General features: G+C 43.9%; 1 protein-coding gene across 1 annotated transcript in view; it reads left to right on the top strand.

Moving 5' to 3' along the window:
- Window positions 1-20,549: 20,549 nt before the first annotated feature.
- Window positions 20,550-25,269, top strand: part of SUSD6 (sushi domain containing 6) — a 66,340-nt gene continuing 61,620 nt past the window's right edge. The window contains exon 1 of the mRNA XM_006171507.3: window positions 20,550-20,688. The gene's annotated coding sequence lies outside the window, so the exon portion shown is untranslated. The remainder of the gene's footprint in view (window positions 20,689-25,269) is intronic.

Genomic DNA, 25,269 nt, shown 5'->3' with positions numbered 1-25,269 from the left:
TTTTCAGCATTTTCCTGCCCCAGAAGGAATGCTCCCTTTTGCACTCTTATATGGGGAATACTTCAAATAGTTTGTGGAAAATGGAATTAATATGCAACTTAATTTTGGTGCAGCATTTTTTTTCCATAGTACGCATTTTCCAGAAAGTGTTTGAAGAACCCACATGTACTCCTTCTTTTTATTTGTTCAGCCCTTAAGACTTTTCAGGTCAAATCTTTCTTCTTTTTAAATGTCTTCTGATTATTTTGATTCAGATAATTTCTCCCTTCTCATGATTTTGTCCATAACTCCCAAGTAGCTACCTAGCCTTTATACTTTCTTTTTTAAAATTTGCCGTAGGGCGTGAGCGTTCAGTGGAGAGAGAAGGAGACAGAGACAGAGAGAATCTCCCAGGGAGGATGGTCATGCCTCAATCCCGTCTCCATTCTCCACTTGGGTTTTGGTGTGCCTGCATACATGCACTGTGTGTTTTTCAAGCTGCCCAGTCTAGGACTAGAACCACACATTGGTCATGTGGGATCCAGCCACCCAACTACCATGCTACCTAGCTCACCTTCTTCCTTATTTTTTATACTTCACAAGTCAGCATTTTATTATACACCCATAGAATACTGAAGTAGGTACTCCTGCCTCATTTGTGTGCCTGGATTGTTGCTGTCTAGATATGCAACTTCCCAACTCCATTGAAAGTTCCTGAACGGTTGGACTCTGGGCTGTAGCTTCCCTGTGTCTGAAAGACTTATCAGAAAATGAATGGTACATGAGGTAGACAAAGGTGAATCATTAGAGGTGAGAGATGATCTCATAGTGCTTTGGGAATATGGTTTCTAACAGGATTTTGGGCGACCTGGAACAGAGCACGGGCTGGAGGCTGGGGACTGTCCAGGAGTTTTAGAACTCTGGTAATTAAGACCTGAGAGAAAATGGCAGGAAGGTCAGGTCAAAACTTCATTCCATCTTGAGATTCTCTTGAAACCATGGTTCATGTATAAAACCTGTTCATCCTAGGAGTTACATAGGGTTCTTGAACCATGGTGGTGAGGAGGGATGCTCTGTTTGATCTAAGTTCTGTATGGTGATCCACCTCACAAGATGGGTATAAAAAGGTGCCTGGCCACAAGGAAACTTACAGTTTAAGGATTGGACAGTTTGGGGCAACAGTGAGCAGATCTGTCAGACTGAGGATTGATTCCCTCCTCCCTTTTACTTTAAATTTCCAGAAGGCATGTGTGCTTGCCAGAGGAGAGAGAGAGAACTCCCTGTGGGGTCACATCATAATCCCTTCTCCATGTCTCCTTCTGGTCAGGATTTTGGCTTGCACACATGTGCCTGGTGTCAAGCTGCCCAGGCCAGAATTCAAAACACGACCATGCGGGATCTGGCTCCCTTAATCACTAGGCTAAAGGGCTGGCTTAGGAGTTTATTTATTTATCTGTGTTATTGGCATTTGTATTGATTCCTCTTATCCTCTGAGAAGGTTGGGAATTTAAGTGTATTCTGGAAATACAGATGCTTTCTTTATTTACATTGTCATTGATGGGGCCTATAAGGCTTATGTTACATTATTTTCTTTGAATAATAGAATCTTGCGTGAAATTAAAAGCAATGTCCTTCACTTCCTACTTGGGTAGAATTTTAAGTATAGCGGTAACTTTTTCTCCACCCCCCACCTTCCACCCCACCCCACCCCATTTTTTCTCAGATGCACCTACGACTGTGAAACAGTTGGTAACATCTATGGGCTGGGGCCATTCAGCCAACTAAGTTCTCTGTTATTCCGTTTAAATCTAAGAGACAAATCTAAATTTACTGAATTTCTAGGTAGGAGATGTATTTGCAAAGACAAAAACCATTTAATTGTAGCTTGAATGAAAATAAAATCAGCATGGATTTTCTTCTCACAAACTTTCTCTAAAATACCTCTTTAAATCTTTTATTTTGGTTTTTGGGATAGCAGCCTCACTACTGTTGTCATGGAAGGGTATAATAAGCCAGTGATGATTTCTTAGAACCCTGAGGCTTTGAAAAGTGCTGTTGCTTTTGCAAAGCACTAAGTGTGGAAGCCAGGCCACCTGTCTCAGATTTATACCTTCTTCCCACCCTATTCTCAACTAGTAAGTACTGTAGTCTTTCTGTAAAGTTAATTGTTGGTGATGACGATGTTGACGGACATTCAGTAGCAGATGGAGTTGTGAACTGATGGGGTTGTCAGAAAATTCCTGATGCATTTCTGTTAAAATAGAAAAACATGGAAAAATAGGTCATGATTTTCCTGACAACCTAAGACTGCTAGAATAAAATTGGTAACTTACTTTATATTTGAGGATCTCATTGTAAGTGGAAGAGGAAGCAATAGGGAATGTGGAGAAATCTGCCCAAAGGTTACACAATAGAGAGGTACTTTGAATGAAGCTGTGTTTTTCATTTGGAATAGGGTGTGTTAACTTCTTTTAAGAAGGCCTTTCACACCAGTACAATGGTTCTTCTGGAACTCATAGCAGGATTCTTTTTCCACCCTCTCCTGTATTTACAGCTGCTTTTCCCCTAGGGGAGCATTCTGTTTTAAAAAGCAGAGAGAGAAAATAAGTTCTCTCATAGTGGAGGGTTGGAAGTCAGAACTGCATTTGCCTTTCAGGACAACAAGTTCTAAAGGGTTGTTATCTGGGTGGAAGAGGACAAAGGTCTGGTTATAATGTTATCTTCCCCTCCCTCTCAAACACGTTCCCCTCCACTCAGAGGTTCATCAAGGCAGGTGTGAAGGAGTTATGACCCCTTAGTCATTACTAGACCAAACATGCCTTTTCTTTTCCTGGGTAAGTCAGTTTTCCTGGCAGGCCACTTTCTTACCCTCAATATCTTAGGCTGCCGTCGGCCCCAGAGGCCAGGTCCAGGTCTTGGTGATTGCTCAGTGCACTTGGAGGCAGCATATTTTGGACAGGAAAGGCTTCTAATCATTAGGATGTTTATATCATACCCATGCTTCAAGGTCTGAAGCTTAGAATCAACAGGCATCAAGATGAAGTTAGTAAATGGGTTTAACCCCTGTGCCCTTAGCCTCTTTCTGCATAGCTTTAACCAGCTAGCTGGGTGTTGACATGCATCTTTGTTTCGTTACCAGAAGAGGAGTAATTCTACTTTGGCAGTTGAATAACCGTGCCTTCTATTTAGATTCTATAGAGGGTTACACTCGAGAAGCTAATGAGTGCTTTCTTCCACTCTGCACACGCTCTGATCCGGAGTGGGTGGCAGGCTGAAGGCTGGGGGACCACAATAGAGCAAGTGCTGTTGAAGGCGGAGATTGAGGAGACAGTAACGGCAGCTGGGCCCTGAAGCTCCAGTGGCTTGGTTGCCTGCCTGGTGGCCCATCCCCCAAGGCTAGGCTTTGGCTTCCCTGAAATGATTGCTTCTCCCAGCTAGGTTAGGGTGACCAGCCAGGAGAGAGGGTGGGCTCCCTGGGGAACGGAGGGGGAGTCTTGATTAAGCCTGCCTGGTTTGGCAGGATCTCAGACTTTGTCTCCTGATTCTGTATTGGCCAACAGTTTTCTTCATCTCTCAGAACAATCCTTTTTCGTTTCCAAGGGGGGACCCGTTTTTGCCAGCGCACATGCTGTACCTCCAGTTCTGCTGTGTGTGCTTTCTGCCTCCTTTCCAGGAGAGGTAGGTAGCCATACTTGTTTTCTTCTGAGCTGCTCTTGCCATGTTGGAGTTCTGGAGACTAGTGCTGTTGGACTTCGTAACCGGAGACTGGTTCTGCTGGACTTCCTAATCTGGCAGAGGCCAGGACCTGAACCATGCCTTCAGCACTCAGAACAGACCTAGCCCAGTAGAGTGGGGCTGGCTGGCACTGTCAGAGATGGCCCAGTCAGTGGTCAGGTTATAATTGGGATTTTTTTTTTTTTTGAGAAGTTTTTGCTATAGGGCATGTGCACTTGCCAGAAAGAGAGACAGAAAGCTTGAAATCACCCCCGGGGCGGGGGGGGGGGTGGCCATACAACAGTGCCCTAGTTGGAGTTCTGGAGACTAGTGCTGTTGGACTTCGTAACCGGAGACTGGTTCTGCTGGACTTCCTAATCTGGCAGAGGCCAGGACCTGAACCATGCCTTCAGCACTCAGAACAGACCTAGCCCAGTAGAGTGGGGCTGGCTGGCACTGTCAGAGATGGCCCAGTCAGTGGTCAGGTTATAATTGGGATTTTTTTTTTTTTTGAGAAGTTTTTGCTATAGGGCATGTGCACTTGCCAGAAAGAGAGACAGAAAGCTTGAAATCACCCCCGGGGCGGGGGGGGGGATGGCCATACCACAGTCCCTTCTCCATTTTCCTCTCGGGATCTTGGGCACGCACGCATGCATGCACATGTGCCCGGTGTGATTTTAATCCACCGAGTCCAGGACTTGAACCGCGGCTTGACTACATGGGAGTCCAGTGACGTAGCCATTACGCCAACTGCTGGTCCCAATTGGGAGATTTTTGAGGGATCCTTATTTAGTGACTAGAGTTGGGAGAACTGGGATCTGGTTCAGCCATTCTCAAGTCTTTGGATAAGTTTTGGCCCTTCTGTAGGCCACAGTTTCCCCTCTGAAAATGGACAGGGTGGACATACAAGATGCTCTCAAAATACTTTGAGGCAATAATGTGTTAGATCCCGTGACAAACTAGGAGTCTGCTCCTGTCAAAAGTGACCAGAGACAGCAAAGGCTGCCACTAAAAAACTCACAGCTCTGAGTTTGCTTTTGTTTCCAGGCTTTTGCATGTGCTGTTTCTTTTGGAATGCCCAGCATTTTCTTTTACCTGCCCCTTTCTGCTCTGCCCGGCTAACAGAATCCTAAAGCCAGGTGTAGCTCAGACTGCTGCTTGCCTCCCTCCTAGTAGGGGTGCCCTCTAGTAGGGTGCCGTTTCTCAGTGCAGTCATGCCATCCTGTGTTCAGCACCTGCCCACTGCATTGCAGTCTATTTCTCTGTTCTTCCTGATCTTTCTGAGGCTTCCTGGTGGTGGGAACTATCGGCTATTACCACTGTATCTCTTGTTGCTTGTGCAGCACAGTGCCTGGAATGTGGTATATACATGTAAATGCTGAATGAATGAATGAGCAGCCCCTCCAGGGCCAACATGACCCCAGCGAACTCTAGGAACTCTTCTGGGCCCTTCCCCCATCCCTGTAAGGTTTGCTTTTTGAGCTGTGTGTGGGTGCTGGAGAACCTTGGATAATGCTGAGAAGTTTTAAGTTTATTTATTTCCAGAAAGAGGGAGCAAGACAGGGACAAGCACCCCAGGCAGGGTCCTTACTGCACCGTCCTGGCTCTACAGCCAGCCAGGATCATGGATGTGCCAGTCATGTTCAGATAGACCCCCGTGGCAAACCCAAAGCCTTTCCACATGGCCTCCAGCATCGCACAACAGTGTCCCTGTGTGGCCTGGGCCTGCTTAGTGGCGAGAGTTGTTTTGGGACGTGTCTCATTGTAGCACAGCAGTGGTGATGATGGTTCCTCCTTACACCCCCCACCCCTTGCAAAATGTTGCTTCCACAAAGGATGAGGCTTAACTTTGCCCTGTTCATCTCCATCTGTGGTCCTGGGGGAGGGGCCGGCAGATGCATGCAGATTGCTGTCCTCCGCCAGCTGCCTGGGGCAGGGCCATCTGCTACTTGTGACAGAGGGTGGGGAGAGAGGGTGAACAACCTGTGCAGGGAGGGATTGTGGGCTGAGCAGCAGAATGAATCTTCTGCTGTACTGATTGCAGGGCAGAGTCCAGCCCTCTCCCCCACATTCTGAGCGTCCTTCTCCTGTGCCAATTCTCTTTTATAATGTGCTTCATACAGGTCTTGGTTTTGTTCCAGCTGCTGCCCTCCCACCCCAGGAGAACTCTTGCTGAGTTTTTGTTTACTCTGTGTGTGTGCTTTGCCCTTTTGCCCACGCCCCCAGGAATCTTTATGTAATATAAGATTGGCTGCAGCATTAAAAAAGAAAAACAAACAGAAAAAACTTTAGAAATGAAACTTTGGACCCCTGTTGATCTCTGTTTAGATGCAAACGGTGAGTCTGTCCATCAGAATTTGTACCTTTGGATTTATCACCCACCTTTTTTTCCTGGATAATCTTGAAATCATTCACTTGTAAGAGCTCTAATATTGTTTGTGCTTTAAGCTTTGCCTCTTGCAGGTCTTGTATGGGCTAGGGCAGATCCAGGAGAAAACAACCTACCCATACCACTTACACATGTGTGTGTTCGTGTGTAAGTGTGTAAGCTGTGCAAAGAGTTAGGATTAGGGGAGAGTATGCAGAGTCTTTGTTCTTCTAGTTAGCTAGAGGGCCCATGCTCTCGGAGATGGATAGATAGAAGTGAAATCACCTCCTCACCCCAGGGGGAGCAGCTACACAGCAGTCCCTTCTCTATTCTCCTCTCTGGATTGCATGTGTGCGCATGCACGTGCGCGCACACACACACACACACACACGGATATGCCCTGCTTGTTTTCACTCTTCTGAATCTGGGAACTGCGCAGTCAGCCATGTGGGATCCAGCTGCCTTAATCTCCATGCCACCTGGTGGCCTTGCACAATCTTAAAAGCCATTTCTATGAAGTCATGATGTGACAAAGCAGGAACTAGAAAGGCAGCATACTCTGAACCAGGACTTCCCAAACCTTAACATGCTGTGTGTCACCTGGAGAATCTTAGTAAAATATACATTCTTTCTTTTTTATTTTTCGTTTTCCATAGGGCAATGTGTGTGTCAGAGAGAGAGAAAGTCAGTGAGAAAGAGAGAACATACATGCAAGAGTATTATCACTCCCTAATGGCCATGCTTCAATCCTTTTTTTCTCCATTTCTCCATCCATTCAGGATTTTGGGCATGCACACACAGGCACCCGGAGTGTTTTTCAAGTCACTAGGGCCAGGATTTGAACCACAGTTGGCCCTGTGAGATCAGGCTCCCCAAGCATAGCTCTTAACCACTGCACTATATGGGCTAACCCCAAACACATATTCTGATTCATCAGGTCTGGGATGAAGGTGAAATTCAGCATTTTTTCCTTTGCTTCTAAAGAAGAGATTTTAAATTGCCAGATGCAGAGTCCAGCCCTCTCCCCCACATTCTGAGCGTCCTTCTCCTGTGCCAATTCTCTTTTATAATGTGCTTCATACAGGTCTTGGTTTTGTTCCAGCTGCTGCCCTCCCACCCCAGGAGAACTCTTGCTGAGTTTTTGTTTACTCTGTGTGTGTGCTTTGCCCTTTTGCCCACGCCCCCAGGAATCTTTATGTAATATAAGATTGGCTGCAGCATTAAAAAAGAAAAACAAACAGAAAAAACTTTAGAAATGAAACTTTGGACCCCTGTTGATCTCTGTTTAGATGCAAACGGTGAGTCTGTCCATCAGAATTTGTACCTTTGGATTTATCACCCACCTTTTTTTCCTGGATAATCTTGAAATCATTCACTTGTAAGAGCTCTAATATTGTTTGTGCTTTAAGCTTTGCCTCTTGCAGGTCTTGTATGGGCTAGGGCAGATCCAGGAGAAAACAACCTACCCATACCACTTACACATGTGTGTGTTCGTGTGTAAGTGTGTAAGCTGTGCAAAGAGTTAGGATTAGGGGAGAGTATGCAGAGTCTTTGTTCTTCTAGTTAGCTAGAGGGCCCATGCTCTCGGAGATGGATAGATAGAAGTGAAATCACCTCCTCACCCCAGGGGGAGCAGCTACACAGCAGTCCCTTCTCTATTCTCCTCTCTGGATTGCATGTGTGCGCATGCACGTGCGCGCACACACACACACACACACACGGATATGCCCTGCTTGTTTTCACTCTTCTGAATCTGGGAACTGCGCAGTCAGCCATGTGGGATCCAGCTGCCTTAATCTCCATGCCACCTGGTGGCCTTGCACAATCTTAAAAGCCATTTCTATGAAGTCATGATGTGACAAAGCAGGAACTAGAAAGGCAGCATACTCTGAACCAGGACTTCCCAAACCTTAACATGCTGTGTGTCACCTGGAGAATCTTAGTAAAATATACATTCTTTCTTTTTTATTTTTCGTTTTCCATAGGGCAATGTGTGTGTCAGAGAGAGAGAAAGTCAGTGAGAAAGAGAGAACATACATGCAAGAGTATTATCACTCCCTAATGGCCATGCTTCAATCCTTTTTTTCTCCATTTCTCCATCCATTCAGGATTTTGGGCATGCACACACAGGCACCCGGAGTGTTTTTCAAGTCACTAGGGCCAGGATTTGAACCACAGTTGGCCCTGTGAGATCAGGCTCCCCAAGCATAGCTCTTAACCACTGCACTATATGGGCTAACCCCAAACACATATTCTGATTCATCAGGTCTGGGATGAAGGTGAAATTCAGCATTTTTTCCTTTGCTTCTAAAGAAGAGATTTTAAATTGCCAGATGGCTTTGTGTGTTCACCAGAGAGGGAGGGGGAAAAAGCACCCTCCTCAATGGGGCATGGGCATAGCACAATCTCTTCTCCATATCCACCCTATAGGGATTCGGGGCATTCATGCAGATGTACCCAGTGTGTTTTTCAAGTGGCTGGGCCAGGATTTGTACTGTGGTTGGCTGTGTGCGATCCAGCTTCTTTAACCACTAGGCAATAAGTCCAGCCTGATATGTCACAGTTCTGTCAAGTTCACAGGTAATGCTAATGTTGTTCAGTGGACCATACTTTGAATAGCAAGGCCCTAATTTTCTACCTCTTAATACTTAAAAATTACCTAATGCTTTTTTTTCCTTCCTTTCTTTTTTTTTGGGGGGGGGGGGGGGTTTTTTGCTGAGGGTGTGTGCGCTTGCTTCATCAGGTCTGGGATGAAGGTGAAATTCAGCATTTTTTCCTTTGCTTCTAAAGAAGAGATTTTAAATTGCCAGATGGCTTTGTGTGTTCACCAGAGAGGGAGGGGGAAAAAGCACCCTCCTCAATGGGGCATGGGCATAGCACAATCTCTTCTCCATATCCACCCTATAGGGATTCGGGGCATTCATGCAGATGTACCCAGTGTGTTTTTCAAGTGGCTGGGCCAGGATTTGTACTGTGGTTGGCTGTGTGCGATCCAGCTTCTTTAACCACTAGGCAATAAGTCCAGCCTGATATGTCACAGTTCTGTCAAGTTCACAGGTAATGCTAATGTTGTTCAGTGGACCATACTTTGAATAGCAAGGCCCTAATTTTCTACCTCTTAATACTTAAAAATTACCTAATGCTTTTTTTTCCTTCCTTTCTTTTTTTTTGGGGGGGGGGAGAGGTTTTTGCTGTAGGGTGTGTGCGCTTGCCAGAAAGATAGAGAGGGACAGAGAGACAGAAAGCGAGAAATCACCCCCCAGGGGGGATGGCCATGCCACAGTCCCTTCTCCTCCATTCTCCTCTCGGGATCTTGGGCACGCATGCACACACACCCGACATGAGTTTAAGCCACCGGGTCCGGGACTTGAACCTCAGTTGACTACATGGGTATCCACCGACATAGCCATTACGCTAACTGCTGGTTCCAAAATTACCTAATGCTTTAAAAGATTGACCCAGGAGAGATAGGAAGGAGAATAGTAGAGACTTGTACATTTTGAACCTGAGGTCCTGGGCTGGCCTCTTAGCCAGTGTCTACAGAGCCTTTTCCTGGGCCTCTTACCTGTGTTTCTGTTTTGTCTGAGCGCTTTTTGGTCCAGTTCAGTTTTCATGATGTAAGAGCCTTTGTCCTTCAGAGACTGGATCTTTGCCCTTTCTCTGGTTCATTGTAAGTAAATAAGGGCAAACTTAGCATTTAAAATAGAGTTTAGAACTGGAAGAACTCTTAAATCATCCTTTCGTACACTTTTATTTTACTAAGGAGGAAATAGGCCCAGAAAAGTTCTGTGACATGTCAGAATCAGTGAGTGGCAAGTTTGGGATAAGAAGCTGTATTTCTTAATTCCCGAGCTGATCTCTCTGAGAGACTGTAAGCTAGAGTCATGGGCAATAGGGGGATCAAAATGTTGGTTCGGGGACATGATGGTTAGGATCAAAGGCTTTCCAGTGCTGTGAGGGAAGTTTGCACTAGGCACAGCTAAGGTAGCTATACTGACATCTCTGCAGCCGACTGTTCACTTCAGCCATGGTTTTCCCTGTAGCACTATTGACATTTGGTGCCATATACTTGTTTGTTAAAGGGGGCGTGGATTGTCCCATGCATTGTAGGATGTTTAACTGCATCACTGGCCCTAACCATTTGATAGCGCTCCATATCCCCTAAGTCTGACAACCAAAAAAGTCTCTAAACATTGCCAGATGTAGGGTGCATATGTGTACATGTACGCACACAAATTACTTCCAGTTGAGAATCACTGGCTCAGGCAGCTGAGAGGAGAGTCCCTCTTGGGCATCTCCACCGGTTTTGAGTGGGGAGTCTCTCTTAGGCATCTCCACTAGGTTTTTGGGGGCTGTGTTTGTCTCAATGGTAAAGGAAGCGTTAATCAAACGGGGCCCCAGCTTTCCTGGGTGCTTACAGATTACAGTTTAGTGGGGAAACCAGGCCAGTATGTGCAGAATAATGAACTGCCACCTTATGGTCCCTCGAGTTTGTAGGGCCCCAACTTGCACTCGGAAGAATGGGGTGCCAGTCCAGAGGGCTTAATGAGGAGGAGATTTTGTTGCTCTGGGCTGGATTGCATAGCAAAGAACTGAACAGCTCTCATTGACATGTTGTTGTTCTTCTCTACGGATGTTCAAGGAGCATTCTTCCATTATGAAAAAAGCGTTGTATCTGAGTTTGTAGGACCCGGACATATTTACCAACAAGTGTCTACACTTGAAAGGAGGGAGGCCTACTTAAGCCTGATGTTGGTAGGCTAATTCTTTCCTTTTTTTTTTTCAATTGATTTTTAGTCTGCTGTGGGATCACTCTTTTGATCACCCTTTCCTGTCTTGCAGTGTAGTAAGCAATGTTGCCATAAGGTGACATAGGGCTAAGATCTGTAATGTTCTGATTGCATATGCTTAAGGAAGAGTCTTTATCCCTTTTCAGTCTTCAGAGGACATAGTACTTGCAAATGTTTTTAAGGGCACTCTGAGGGGTCATCACCTTGCACATAGCAACATTCCTCCCTAAAAACAAAACCAAAACAAAATAAACAAAATGAAGCCCTTCATTGCCTTCAGGCTTCTATTATTTCTGACAGTAAGTCTTCTGTAATTCTTTGTTCTTCTGTATGCATTGTGTCTATTTTTTCCCTGGCTGCTTTTAAGATGTTCACTTTAACATTGTTTATTTATTTTTTTGAAATTGATATAGAGCATGTGGACTTGGGTAGAGGGGAGAAATTGAGAAATCACTCCCCCCAGAGGGGATGATCATGCCACAGTCTCTTCTCCTCCATTTTCCTCTTGGGATTTTGGGCACACATGTACACATGCCCAGTGTGTTTTTCAAGCTACCAGGTCTGGGACTAGAACTGAACCAGTCAAGTCAGCCATGTGGGATCCATTTGCCTTAACCCCCATGCCACCACCTGATACTATCACTGTTTTTTTTTTTTTTAGAAAGATTTTTGTTATAGGGCACATGCACTCGTCAGACAGAGACAGAAAGCAAGAAATTATCTTCTAGGTGGGATGGCCACACTGCAATCCCTTCTCTTCCATTCTCCTCTTGGGATCTTGGGCACACAGGCATATGTGCTTGGTGCCTATAACTGGTTTTTAAAATTTAATTATAATGTGCCCTGTGTTTTCTTTTTGTTTCTTCTTGGGATTTAGTAAGCCTTTGGATCTATGAATAAGTTTATAGTTGTCATGATATTTGGAAAATGTTTGGCCATTTCTTTCTCAAAAAAAACCCCAATGTTTATGGGAACCAGCAGTTAGCGTAATGGCTGTGTCGCTGGACTCCCACGTAGTCGACCGCGGTTCGTGTCCCGGACCCGGTGGCTTAAATCTCACGCCGGGCGCGTGTGCGTGCGTGCGTGCCCAAGATCCCGAGAGGAGAATGGAGGAGAAGGGATTGCGGCGTGACCATCCCCCCTGGGCGGTGATTTCTCGCTTTCTGTCTCTATGTCTCTCTCTGTCTGTCTGGCGAGCGCACGCGCCCTACAGTGAAAATCTCTCAAAAAAAAAAAAAAAACCCATGTTTTAAAGTTATTTCTTTCTTAAGAGAGGGGGATAGAGCGAGGGAGAAAGAGAGATACCTCTGATAGGGTCTTCACATTGTATTCCAACCCTCAGCTAACAAAGATGATAGGCACATGTGTGCATCTGATTTGTGCAGGAAAATCCGGGGAAACAAGCCCAGGACCTTCTTTATGGCTTCAGCCTTGCAGAGTGCTATGGTGTCATACCATCACATCTAGCCATTCTCAAAATATATTTTCTGTATTCTCCCCCTCTCCTCCCACTTCATTTATGTTTGCTGCTAATTATTATCTCACAGTTCATTGATTTCTGTTCATTTTTTGAAGTCTTATTTTCCTCTGTATATCATATTATTAGTTTCTTATTATGAATTTTTTTCTTGTTCATTATCTAATCTTCTGTGAGCCTCATCCTGTGTATTTTTCATTTTAAAGATTTGTATGTTCTCCTTGGACATTAATTTTCAATCTTTGTTATGTCTTCTGTTTCTTTCCTCTTCATGCTCAAGCCCTCCTCTTCTCTCCTGAACATACGTCCAGTATATTTACAATAAAATTTTTATATCTTTATTTGCTAATTCTATCATCTCTGTCATTTTTTTGGGTCTGTTTCTGTTGTTTTGTTATTACCCTCATTATTTTCGTTTCTTTGCATGCCTGTTAATTTTTGATTGGAAGCCAGGTATTTTACCTTTTTGGGTGCTAGAACCTTTAATATTTCTTTAAATACTTTTTTTCCCTCTAAATACTTTTGAGCTTTGTTTTCAGAAGCAGTTCAGTTCTTGGAATTGTTTTGATCCTTTCAAGGCTGGCTTTTAAGCTTTATGTGGGTCCAGACCAACCTTTGGTTTAGGGCAAAAGTGGTCCCACTACCAAGCAAAGCCCTTGTGTAGATTCTGTCCACTGCCTCGGGTACTGGGAGGTTTTTTGGCCAGTAGGAGCATGAACTATTTACGACTCCAAGTGAGCTTTGTGGCTTGTGCCTCCCACTTCTTTCCTGTGGTTATTTCTCTAGCCTTCCTAGTTTCCTCACAGGCCTGCACAGATCAATGCTTAGCCAAATACTCAAAGCGATCCCTCTGGAGATCTCTCTTTGTAGCTTCCTCCTCTTAGTTATTTGCCTGCAAATTTGAGCCACATTTGTCTCTCCAAATTCCCTGCCCTGTCTCTTCAGCTCAGCAAGCTCACTGACAGCTTATAGATTTCTTCAGTCCACCAACCCTTTGGCCTGACAACTCTCTAGTGACTTAGCTGGGTTACTAGTAAAGCTTGTTGCTTTTCTTTCTGACCCTGTGTTGCCCATTGTCCAGTGTCTGAAAACCACTATTAGATAGATTTTATCAGGTTATCTAATTGTTTAAGGAAGGAGAGTAAATCTGGTCCCTGTTATTACATCAAGCCTGGAGGTAGAAGTCCCTCAGAGCATCCACCTGAGGCCAGTTTTTGACTTTGAGTGTCATTTGTTTGGAAAACACATTTGTTTTCCACCTACGTTCACTTTTTGAAATGTGGATCCATTTAGACAGAGTTTATTGAAAATTCAGTCAGGTTCAGATTATATCAACTGGCTAAACATGTATTAAACAACTGCTATGTCTGAAAGAATAGCATGGGCCTTGTTAACCAGCTGTTTTCTAACATTGTGCTTTTTAACGAAGACTAGGTGTGTGCTTCCAGGTGTTATCTTGGCACAAATGTGACATATGTACACTTCAAGCATTCTTCCTCTATCTCCTGACCATTGTCCAGACCTGGCCGACCAACTGAACTAACTAGTCGTAATTGATGAGCAAACATCAGCAGGTGCTTGGCTTTCTGCCTGCTAGTGAGTCAGGCCCAGACAGCTCTTTGGGATAGGGAGGGAGAGCATTAACTCTATCTGTGTCTTACCTGGTCTTACTTTGAACTAGATGTTAAATTTCTTAAAAATGTGTGAATCATTGACTGCATTACTCTGAAGTAGGTGCTGTTACCCCAATTTTATATGTAATGAAACAGAGGCTCATGGCAGTAAGGCAGCATACCTAGGCCCTGTGAGAAGCAAGAGGCAGAGTCAGAATTTGAACTCCTTATTTGTATGCCTCGTGGATTCATGCACTATTCATGACTACCTTGACTCTATAGTGATCTGTTTTACTTCTTTCTGGGCTCTAACTTACCCTCCTGTTTTTTCTTTGAGTGTGTATACCATGTCTTTTCACTTGCTACCTCATATTGTAGTTATTTGTGTGTCTTTCTTATATGCATACAAGGTACAGTAGACTGTTACTTCTTTAAGGGCAAGTGCTTTCTTCTTTGTACATGTCTTAGAATCTAAAACATGTAGGTTCCTAGCATGTGCACTACATAAAGCTATTGAGTTCCTCAAGAAAGAAATGTGTTAGTAGTTAATCCAGAAGCCCCATCTGGAGGGAAATCTCAAATTCTCTTATTAATTTATGGTGTTTTATTCTCATCTGCTCTGTGTGTATCCTAGTCCCTCTTAATATCTTCCAAGCTGTTAGCTGGACTTTATGAAACTCTTCATTTGGCACCTCCATTTGAACTTTGGCTAATTTGCGATTACTTTTGGAGTCTAAGTTTAGAGGCTTAAGGAAATATTCCTTTATGTGAATTAGTTTAATCAGATTCGTTCTCAGTTCCTGATTTAGCGCCCCACATGGAGGACAACTGGTAGTATGATGGGGGTAGAGCTAGAATGTGCAGGCCTTGGAGGGAGTTTGTACCAGTAGGAGGTCATGTAAGGACCTAGGTGGGGCAGGGGTGTGGGACTAATTGAAGGGGAGAGCCAGTGGGCAAGTTCCTACTTCTTGTTTTGGTTTGAGCCTCACAGTCCATCCTGACAGCTTACAGGAAGTTTGTGTAATTTGAAGAAGACAATAAAAGTCATGGTTTTGTTGTAAAATAGGAGGCTTCCTGGAACTTAGACAAGATGAACATTTGGAGCTAGAAGACAGGGTCTTGTATACGTCATTGAGGCTGTTCAGCTTCAGAAGATGGAGGTAAAAGAACATTCTTCTGCAATAGAATTCTAAAGCCAAACCACAGGGAAACTATTCAGGTGACATTTGTGTAGAAAGGAAGGAACTAGAAGAATCTGGGACCATATAAGGGGCCCAAGAGAAGGTAATGTCTTTGGCCCTGCCAGTAGGTTGACTATTTCCTCCCCCTCACACACACTTGTGAATAGGTAGCCATTTAAGGAGTGGGGGCGATGGGATGGAGAGGCTATTTTACTTCCCACTAAGGAAGTGGGCAACTTCTTTTCTGATATATATCCCCAGCCTTGCTTTAGCCTTTTTTTTTCTTTCTTTCTTTTTTTTTTTTTTTTTTTTTTAATTTGGGTTTTTCCATTTTTTCTTTCTTTCTTTTTTTTTTTTTTTTTTTAAATTTAGGTTTTTGCCATAGGACATATAAACTTGACAGAGAGAGACAGAGAGAGGGAAAATGAGAAATCACCTCCCAGGGGGGATGACCATGCCACAGTTCCTTCTCTTCTTAGGATTTTGGACACACACACATGCCCAGCCACCAGATCTGGGACTCAAACAGCAGTCGGCCATGTGGGAATCTAGCACCATAACCACTACACCACCTGCAGGCCTCTGTCCTAGCTTTTGGCAGCCATAGTGTATGGAAATCCTATAGTAGTTTAGAGACTCTTCATGGGGGTGGCGGGCTCTCTGAGCTGTCTGGACAGTTTAGAAAGCCTTAACTAAAATTATTGCGTTACTCAAGAAGGCACAATTGGTAAGATAGATTTTCTCCAGCTATCATCCAGTCTGTCTTCTCACTTCTTTTCTAACCCCTACTTTCAAGTATTCCCAAGTATTCCAGCCCTTATTATGTCCATTTTCTCACTCTGAATTCATGATGAAGTCAGTAGATCTGCCTTTACCACTCTAATGGAACTACTCTTCATAATCTCCTAGTGGCCAGATCTGATGGGCATGTTTTAGTCTTTCTCTTGTTGGACCTTTGCTGAACCACCATTCCTCCTCCCATCCTCTTTGAGTCTCTGCCTCTTCCTTACCACCTGTGATGCACTGGCTCCTGGAATCGCTGCACTTTTTAGGGGTATCTTTCATGAGTTCCCCTTCCTCACTGTGCCCCTAACAAATTAATATTCTTCCCATGATTCTGTCCTACACTCTCTTCTCTTCTCACTGAACTCTCTTTCTTAAAACTCTTCTCACTGAACTCTCTTTCTTAAAAGAGCTAATCTATTTTGCATGATTTCAGTCATTACTTACAGACTGATAATACCAAGACTATGCCCCAACCTCAGAGTACTCTTCCAGGTTTCATATACATTTCTAATTTGCTAGACCTTTCCACTGTTTATGCTTCAGTTCCTCTACCTAAACATCTGAGAATAAGTGGAATTAAATTCATTAAATTCCCAACCAAAATCTGCTTGCTCATCTGTGTTTTTTTCTTGTGGTAGCTTCTATCATCTACCCAGTCATTTAGGCCAGAAAATAGGCCTCATCCTTTATTGTTCTCACCCACTCCATCCTATTAGTTTTTGGTGTCTTCTAAACATTTGGCACATCATGGACACTGAATGAGTGCATGAAAGAAAACATTTATTTCATCTGAATTTAATTATAGTTTAGTACCTTGACCTTGGTAAAGTTGAACACCCCTGTTTACACCCTAACTTATGGGAATGACATTTGATTTTTTGCCACATAGAAATTACACCAAAAAGATTGGGAAAAAAATAGGAACCCGTATGTGTTTGTGTGTGTGTGTGTGTATATATATATATATATATAGAGAGAGAGAGAGAGAGAGAGAGACTTCAAAAATTCATAGAAAATGCATATTATGAACAAATTATGCACGGATGTTTTGCAACAGATAAACACACACACACACACACACACACATACACACACACATATATTTTAATTTGCTGGTGTGTACATGAGCTCACAGGATGGGGAGCAGTGTGGGAGGAGTGAGAAAGCAACCTCCCCTGGGGGATGGTCATGCTGCAGTCCCTTCTGAATTTCTCTTTTGGGGATTGTGGGCATTCTCACACACACATGGTGTGCTTTTCAGGTTGCCAGACTGGGACAGTCAGCCACGTGGGATCCAGCTGTGGGATCCAGCTCCACCATGCCACTTGCTTGCCCAGTAATGCACATTTTTAAAAAAGTTTATTTATATAAGCAAGAGAGATAGCACCCCCAACAAGAACCACAGTCTACTCCCAACTTTAATCAGCCCCGGATCATGAGCATACGTGTGCCCAGCATACTATGGACACGAAGTTAGAACCCTCCCATGTGGCATGAAGTTAGAACCCTTCCATGTGGAGCGTTACATTTCACCATTGCACCACTGTGTGACCCATAACTACCATTTCTGACAACTCATTAAGTATCAGGCTCTATGCTAAGTGTTTTAAATACATTTAAATTTCTCGCTATGATACAATAGTCCTATGAAATAGGTGTTATTAGTACTGTTTGATAGATATGGAAACTAAGGGTCAGGAAGTTTGGGGAACTGCATTGAGGTTAAGACTGTGATGAAGCAGCTATTATGCAGAGAGATGAAGCATCCTGCCTGCTCCAGGGCACACTTTCCAGTCACAGGCAGATCACAAGTAGAATCAAATCTCTTAACCTTGAACTCAGTTGAGCACATAGGTTTTTTGTTTTGACCTGTGGACTCCTTCTCTATAGTCATGTTAGTCTCATTTCTCACTCTCTCCTCCTTTTAATTTCAGTGAAATTGAATAAAATAGAGGGATGGGTGGTTTAGGGTTGGGGTTTTGGTGAGTTTTTAGAGTTTATTTTTAAATAGGCAGTCTTCCCAGACTGGGAATGTAGCAGGCCTGAGAACCAGGAAGTGACACAGACCTGTTTATACCATCCCACTTGGGGGCCTTTAGAAAGGGTTTCACAGAGATGGTAAAAGTAAACAGGACTGCATCAGCCAGTTCTCTTCAGTTTGCTATTTTTGACCTGGAGGAGGTATTTCCTGTATAGCTATAAGTACTTGGAAACCACAATCTAGCTTCTAAACATGCCCTTGAGCGGAGGTATATTGACAGATACTTATTTGTTGTTACTAGACAACAGTCTTCATAGGCATACAGAATTATCAGTCCCCTGGCTCTACCCATTCTTTTGGTGAATTGTTCCTCTATTTCTTTATTTTTTTTGGTAAAAGGCATTAAGCATGCAGAACACTGTCTTGGGAGCTCACTGAATGTGTGTGTGAGTTCAAGGTCCAGCTTAAAGTGCTTCCTTTTACTTCTCCCTTGCCCCCATCATAAGTCTTTGTTCCTATCGCCTCTGTTTTGTCAGTACTATTTTTTTTTAAAATCTTCTTTGGGGCCCTAGTAATTTGTCAGTTAGGTAGATATATGTAATTCTTCCTACTTAGATTTGAATTCCCTGAGTGTAAGAACTGTGTCCCACTTCATCTCTCAGATCACCTGAGCCTTGCGCAGAAGAAAGCCAGTAAATATTTGCTGAATTACAGTATAGTCACTGGGAACATAGAGCCCTAAGAAGACAGATTTAGCAAATCAGCTTTCCAGGCTTTATTTGCCAAATGGGTATTGAAACCTGTTCCACTCAGCGGTGGTAGACACTGAGCAGAAGAACGTGATAACACAAAGGGTATATCTCTGGGGTCTAGGAACCAATTACAGCTGCTCTGCCAAACATCTGTTTTGCTGCCTAGCCAAAACTTGAGGATTTATACCCTTTTTCCTCCAGTTTTATATCTGCTGCTGCTTTACCTCCTGTATTTTATACACAAATGATATCTTTTTTTTTTTCCTGCTTCATTCAACAAGTATTTGTTGAATATTTTGGGGCACAGAGAAAAAGCCAAGTTGGTGGTCTCTTCAGGAATTTACTACCTGTAGAGTGCAGCATACAAGAGTTAAGTAAAAGGGTTATATATGATTGCTTGTCCCATTGAGGGCCAGACAGTGATGCTATGAGGTCAGTAGAGATTTCTTGTCTTACCTGTGGGATAAAGTGATGAGTATTTCAGAAGAAATGGAACTAAGTTGCTCGTTTATTTGGAAAACAAAAGAGCAATCCTTTTCAGGAGAGGAATGGGAGGAAAGACTTTTAGGGGTCCTTGGATTCCATTTATCTGTAAAATAAGGGTAAAATCACCTATTTAATGTGAAAATGAGTGTGTGTGTGTGTGTGTGTGTGTGTGTGTGTGTGTGTGTGTATAGTATTCCTTAGTTCCCCTTGAGACTAATATTATTGAGTCATCAGAAAAATCATGATGCATTTTTTCATAGAAAAATACATCATAACTTTTCCAACAACCTAATATTTTAGTCATAAATATAGTTATTTTATTGAAGGGGGCTGCTAAGTGCCTTGCGCATTTTATTTTTTTAAGAATTTAGTGGTAAATGATCTGGGGGTTCACTTGTTTAACATGTTGTTCTTTTTGTCTAAACTAACTGTTGTGTTTTGAGCCTAGTCTTGGCATATGTTTCCAGACCAGCTGAAACCATGACCTTTGGAAGTCTACTGAGTGTCAGACACAGCTTGTTAGAGCAGGAAGGGGCTGAGCCAGCATGAGTTTGAGTGTTCATTGTTTCAGACACTGTCCTGTATCTCTCATATTTATCTCATTTTCACTTTACGACAACCCAGTGAGGTGAGATTGTTTATTCAGTTGATAGATAAGAACTAAAAATGACTTGCCCTAGAGTACGCAGTTAACAATACCCAAGCAAACCAGATTCCGGCCCAGCCTGCCAGAACCTAAGATCCCGGTCTTCCTGAGAGATACTTAAGTGAACTGTTCTGCTCTCCCCATGAGGAAACATCTTGTCCCAGGTCAGCTTATCAGTCACTGGTGAAGCTGGGACTAGTGAAGAGGTTTCCAGCCTTCAGTTGGAATTTCTGGCAGGCTGAGTTCTTGCTCACAGGCACTCTGCCTCTCCACTCTTTTTTCTCTCCTGTCTTTGAGCTTTGTTCTCTCTTCTGCCCTTCTCTCACACATTTTTTCTCCTTTTCTTCCTGGGCCCCTGCAGCTCTGCCGTGATCCTTGTGTGTGTGGAGGCTGTTTTGTTTTGTTTTTGGGTAGATGTTTGTTATTTTTGGAAGGCACTTTAGGAACAATTTGTACGATGGCCCATACAAATGTGCTGATGGATTGATTAGGCTCTCACTGGGAAAGTGGACTCTTCTGGGTTTGCTGCAGTGCAGAGGAAGTTACATGCTCGGTTGGTAAGGGGAGAGGGCTGCTCATGCAGAACAATGCAATGGCCTTCACATTTCTTCCTTCCAGTTGGAATATTTTCAGAGGAAATACCTTCGGGGCTCCTCCTGTTCCCCTGAAGACATCCAGATTCCTTAGAACTCAAAGGTCATTTGGGGATCAGCCAGCTCCACCCCTAAGCACCAGGAAGACCAATTTGCTGGCGGTCAAACTCCCATTCCATAGTGGAGCTGAGACTCAGTGTCATCTTCTGTGTTTCAGTTCCTGCTGTAGTCATCCTGCTGTTAGCATGTAAAAGAGAGATTTGGAGATTGTTACGGAAAAGGCCCAGGTTCGGGTGGTAGTGTGCCTGCCGACATCTTGCTGGTAGGTTCTAGAAGAGAGATGCTGGAGACTGTTACGGAGACGGCTCAGGGACAGATGGTGTGTGCCTGCTGCCTGAAGCTTGGCAAGTAATGTAGGGGGAAGGTGTGATACCTAAGATGGTGTGGTGAGCAATTCTTGCGGAATGAGATAGGGATACAAGGAATATCAAAGCAATACAAAAAATCCTCTGATACCATTCAGTAGCTTAGGTGGCTTGAGAGAAAACTGAGGATAACTGGTTTGTAGGGTATAAAAGATTTCTCAAGTTTTTTTTTCCTTCACGAGATAAGAAAGAGAGAGAGAAATGGATAAGTTTACCTTCTGACTCAAAAGGATCTTAGCGTCCCATTGAAGAGTTTGTGCACTCACAGTGTTAGTGGCACAAAGGAAAGAAGAAGATACAGAGGTTAGAGTAGAAGGATCCATTGATCCACAGGGAGAAAAAACAGAAGGCATTTATAAGTAACTTCATTTGTCTTTTTTTCGTGTGGGGAAAGAAATAGGAGGGATTAAGATCTAGTAAATGTTTAAATCTCTTTTTTCCATGTTGTGTATGTGTGTGTGTGTGTATGTGTATTTTAGGCAGTGTCTTACTGGGCCACAGATCTCCTGCCTCAGTCTCCCCAGTAGCTGGGACCACAGTGCATGCCACGATGCCTGGCTTTTGGGTGGGCTGGGAATCCAACTCGGGCTTCCCATGGGGTTTCAACCTGCCGAGCAGCAGCATCCAGTGTGCACTACCACACATGGCCTAGATATCTTTTGATGGCATAGCCTGGCCATTTTGGGGTGGGGAGACTAAAGAGGGGAGACATGGCACAGAAGAAAGAAAGAGGACCTTGGTAACTTTGCATGTTAGTCATTTCTCTTATCACGCCCCACTGGGGAACTTTGGACTTCAAAGTGTTAAAGACTTACTACATTATGAAATGTAGTTAGGTGGCTAAAGTCTTTTCATGCTCTTGAACTGTTCTTTGTCCCCTCCTATTATGTGGCAGCATCAGGGTTGGGGAAGATGGTTAATATCTTGTTCTAGACTCTCACCTCCATTTATCATACCATCTTCTTTCTAGATTGGTCTGAGACAAGACAAGGATTTATGCTGATTTTATCTTTACTGTTCTCTCTCCTAACCAGTGGACAGGTGAACCATGGCTTTGGAAATAATTTGTCTGAAAAATCACACATAGACTGAGGCTAATTTCATCTACTCTGTGCCTGGGAGCCAAGCTTGGCTGAGTCAGGCCCCTCCTACCTCCACAGAGGAGAGCTCAGAGGAGTGAGAGATGACCCTGTACCTCTGAAGGACTGCAGCATTCACCACCTTCTCTGCAGGGGTCAGGCCCAATGTAGCCAGGTACCAGGCTGAGGAGATCTGGGCCCGAGCTGCCAATGGAGCAGGATGCCCTGACTGTGTCACCTGGCCCCAACCGCTGCTGCTGTCTCCCTATCCCCAGAGCTATTTTTGAAGGTGACTCCAGAGTTCTTGCAGTCTTGGCAGGCTGTTGGGTTAGCCTCTGTAGCAACAATAGCAAGGAATTTTGGACTCGTATTGTAGGTTCTCTTCAACAACAGAGGTCTGCCTTGCTTATCATTGTCATTTTTACAGGCATCTTCTCAGATAGTGCTCTGGTGTCATGAGTTCTGGCTAAGACTTTAAATACAGGAGTTTGTCACTCAGTTCATGGGAAATGCATATTATGAAAAAACTGTGTCTGGATTTAATAGTATTTATGCACCAAAATAAACACCAACTCCATTTTTCTACAGATATTTTGAAGTTCTCTCACAGAAACTGTGGGTCTTTCTAGATTATAGGGCATTTCCTCATGGTTTGTCCTTCTGGAGCCTAATCAAAGCCTAGTGGCAAGGAACAGCCCTGTTTTACAAAGGACGAAGCAGGCATTGATGGAGAAGTGGCTTCCCCAAGGTCAGAGCCATGACTTGAGGACAGTGTTCTTCCTTAGGGGATCTCCAGGACAGGAAATGAGTGTCTGTGACAGCACAGTCAGCAGGGTACAGTCACTAAATTTGAATGCCCTGGGTGCAGAGAGGTAACCCCAGCCCTCATGGGGCTGACAGTCCAGCTCATGGGACCTCCTGCTGCCACATAATGCTGGGGCAGCTGCACCAGTTCCCTAAATCAGAAGGGTGAATGCAGGTTTCCCACAGCAACTCCTCAGCTGTTTAGAGGGGAAAGCTGGCTCCTGGAGGAAGAGATGGGTTATGCAAAAAGAAATATGGAAGTGGTGAAGAAGTCTATGGCCGAGAAGGACCTTAGCCTTTTTAGAAGTGGAAACCAGAGAGCCTCATGACCTGCCAGTTTGCAGATGTGGGTCTAAGTCAGCCCAGGTCCTTTCCTCTGGTCTCACTTCTGAATTTTGGTGTGTCATTCCTTAGGAGGAGGAGTGAGTGCTAGCTTTAGAAATAATGTTCAGTTCCAGGTTCCTCTTTGATGGTACTTTTTTTAAATTAGCGGAAGTGGTCACTAATATACCAAGGGAATACTGAGGTGAAATGATTTTTTTTTTTAAACAAAGTTTTAGCCTCAGTATTTTTTCCTTTTCTAAGATTTTTTTTTTAAGTTTATTTATTTCTACTATGAGTGAGACAGCACCCCTAATAGGGTCTGGATCCCTTGACCCACCCCCAGCCTCATCCAGTCCTGGATCATGGGCGTTGTGTATACAGGTGTCTTCTCACTGTGTCCTCACATGACAGCAGCCTCAGGGAGGTCTTTGGACTTGAACCTTCCACACCATGGTATTGCCTTACAGAGTGTAACATTTTACTATTGCACCAATGTCTGTCCCTCAGTTTTTTTGCCTTTTTTTTTTTTTTTGCTAAAGGGTGTCTACACTCATCAAAGAGACCGAGAGACAGAAAGTAAGAAATCACCTCTTGGGGGGATGGCCATGATGCAATTCATTCTCCAGTCTCCTCTTGGGATTTTGGCGTACACACACATATGTGTCTGGCATGAGTTTTAAGACGCTGGGTCTGGAACTCAAATTGTGGTTGACTAGGTGGGGGTCCAGTGATGTAACTGTTATGCCATCTGCTTGTCCCCCCCCCCCCAAGTATTTTTTGATGGACAATGATTACCTAGTCTTAATTTGTTACAATAACATCTCTCTTTTCACTTGGTTTACTAAAGCTACAATTAATAGAAAGGCTTTTTTTTAAAAAAAAAATTATATATTTGAAGCAGATCATTTCTTTCTTTTTTCTTTTTCTCTCTGCTTGCAAGAGAGAGAGAGAGAGAGAGAGAGAGAGAGAGAGCGAGAGCAGAAGAAGGTGAGAAAGCAACCCCCACCCCTAGGGGGGATGGCCACATTGCAGTCCCTTCTCCATTCTCCTCTTGGGATTTTAGGTGCGCACACACACACACATGCCCCAGTGTGTTTTTCAAGGCACTGGGTCTGAGACTCAAACCACACAGTTGGCCATATAGTGGCCCACCCACTATACCACCAGCTGACCCCAAAGCAGATTGTTTCTTTTTTTGGGGGGGGGAGAGAGGTTTTTGCTTTAGGGCATGTGTGCTCGTCAGAAAGACAAGAGACAGAAAGCGAGAAATCACCCTCTAGGGGAGATGGCCACACTGCAATCCCTTCTCCTCCATTCTCCTCTCAGGATCCTGAGCATGCATGCCCACTTGCCTGGCGTGAGTTTTAAGCCACTGGGCTTAACTACATGGGAGTCCAGCAACACAGTCAACTACATGGGAGTCCAGCAATACAGCCATTATGCTAACTGCTGGTCCCCTGATCATTTCTTAAAATGATTAGATTTATGCTACCCTTTCTCCACAGCAGCTGGGTTTTCCTGTTGTAGGCAATGCTCTGCAATTTTGGAGGTTAGCTTTTTTCTGTATTATTTCTGAAGCAAGAAGCCTTGGCCCAGCCTTGCATAGAAGCACTCCATTGACTATTCCACTTACTGGTTCTCTTTTTTGTTTTGCAGAGACCCTCCTCTCCATCATCCCATCTCTTCTGCGCTTGGTCAGATTTTAGGCTCCCCTTGGCTCAAACAGTAAGGGAGGAAGGAGTCTGCTATTTCTGTTAAAAAAACAAACAAACAAAAAACAACGAATCAGGGGCCATACATATACATTTCCTTCCGAGTTCTGTACTAGACTCTTGCCATGGTATTCGTGAGCTTGGCAAACATTTGCCACCTGTCTGTCAGGTGCCGGGGTCTGTGCTGGCTGCTTCCTGGTTGAGTAATTCAAGTCCCCACTTTCAGGGGACATTTAGCCTAGTGAGGTGACAGCTGAACAAACAGAGACAATGACTTGTTTAAAGTATAATCGTAGAAGGGCATGAAGGGGTCAGTTATACTGTAGGGTGGGTGTGGTGTGGAGTGTCAAAAGAATTCTTCTAGGAGATGGCCCTTGCACTGAGCCTGAAAGTGACTATTCCTGACTGAGAGAGCAGTTAGGTCATAAGGTTTATTTTAGTGGAAGCTTGTTGAGGGAAGAGACAGACTGTAGGACAACCTTGCCACATTAACTTTATTTTGTATTTTATCTGTTTGAATAGGTAATGTGTGTATGAAGGAAAATAGTTGAGGAGAGTA

This window comes from Tupaia chinensis, unplaced genomic scaffold (assembly GCF_000334495.1).
Source record: "Tupaia chinensis unplaced genomic scaffold, TupChi_1.0 Scaffold149686_1, whole genome shotgun sequence".
Taxonomy (NCBI): domain Eukaryota; kingdom Metazoa; phylum Chordata; class Mammalia; order Scandentia; family Tupaiidae; genus Tupaia; species Tupaia belangeri.
Note: the sequence above shows the minus strand (reverse complement) of the source record. Positions and strands in the feature narration are given on the sequence as shown.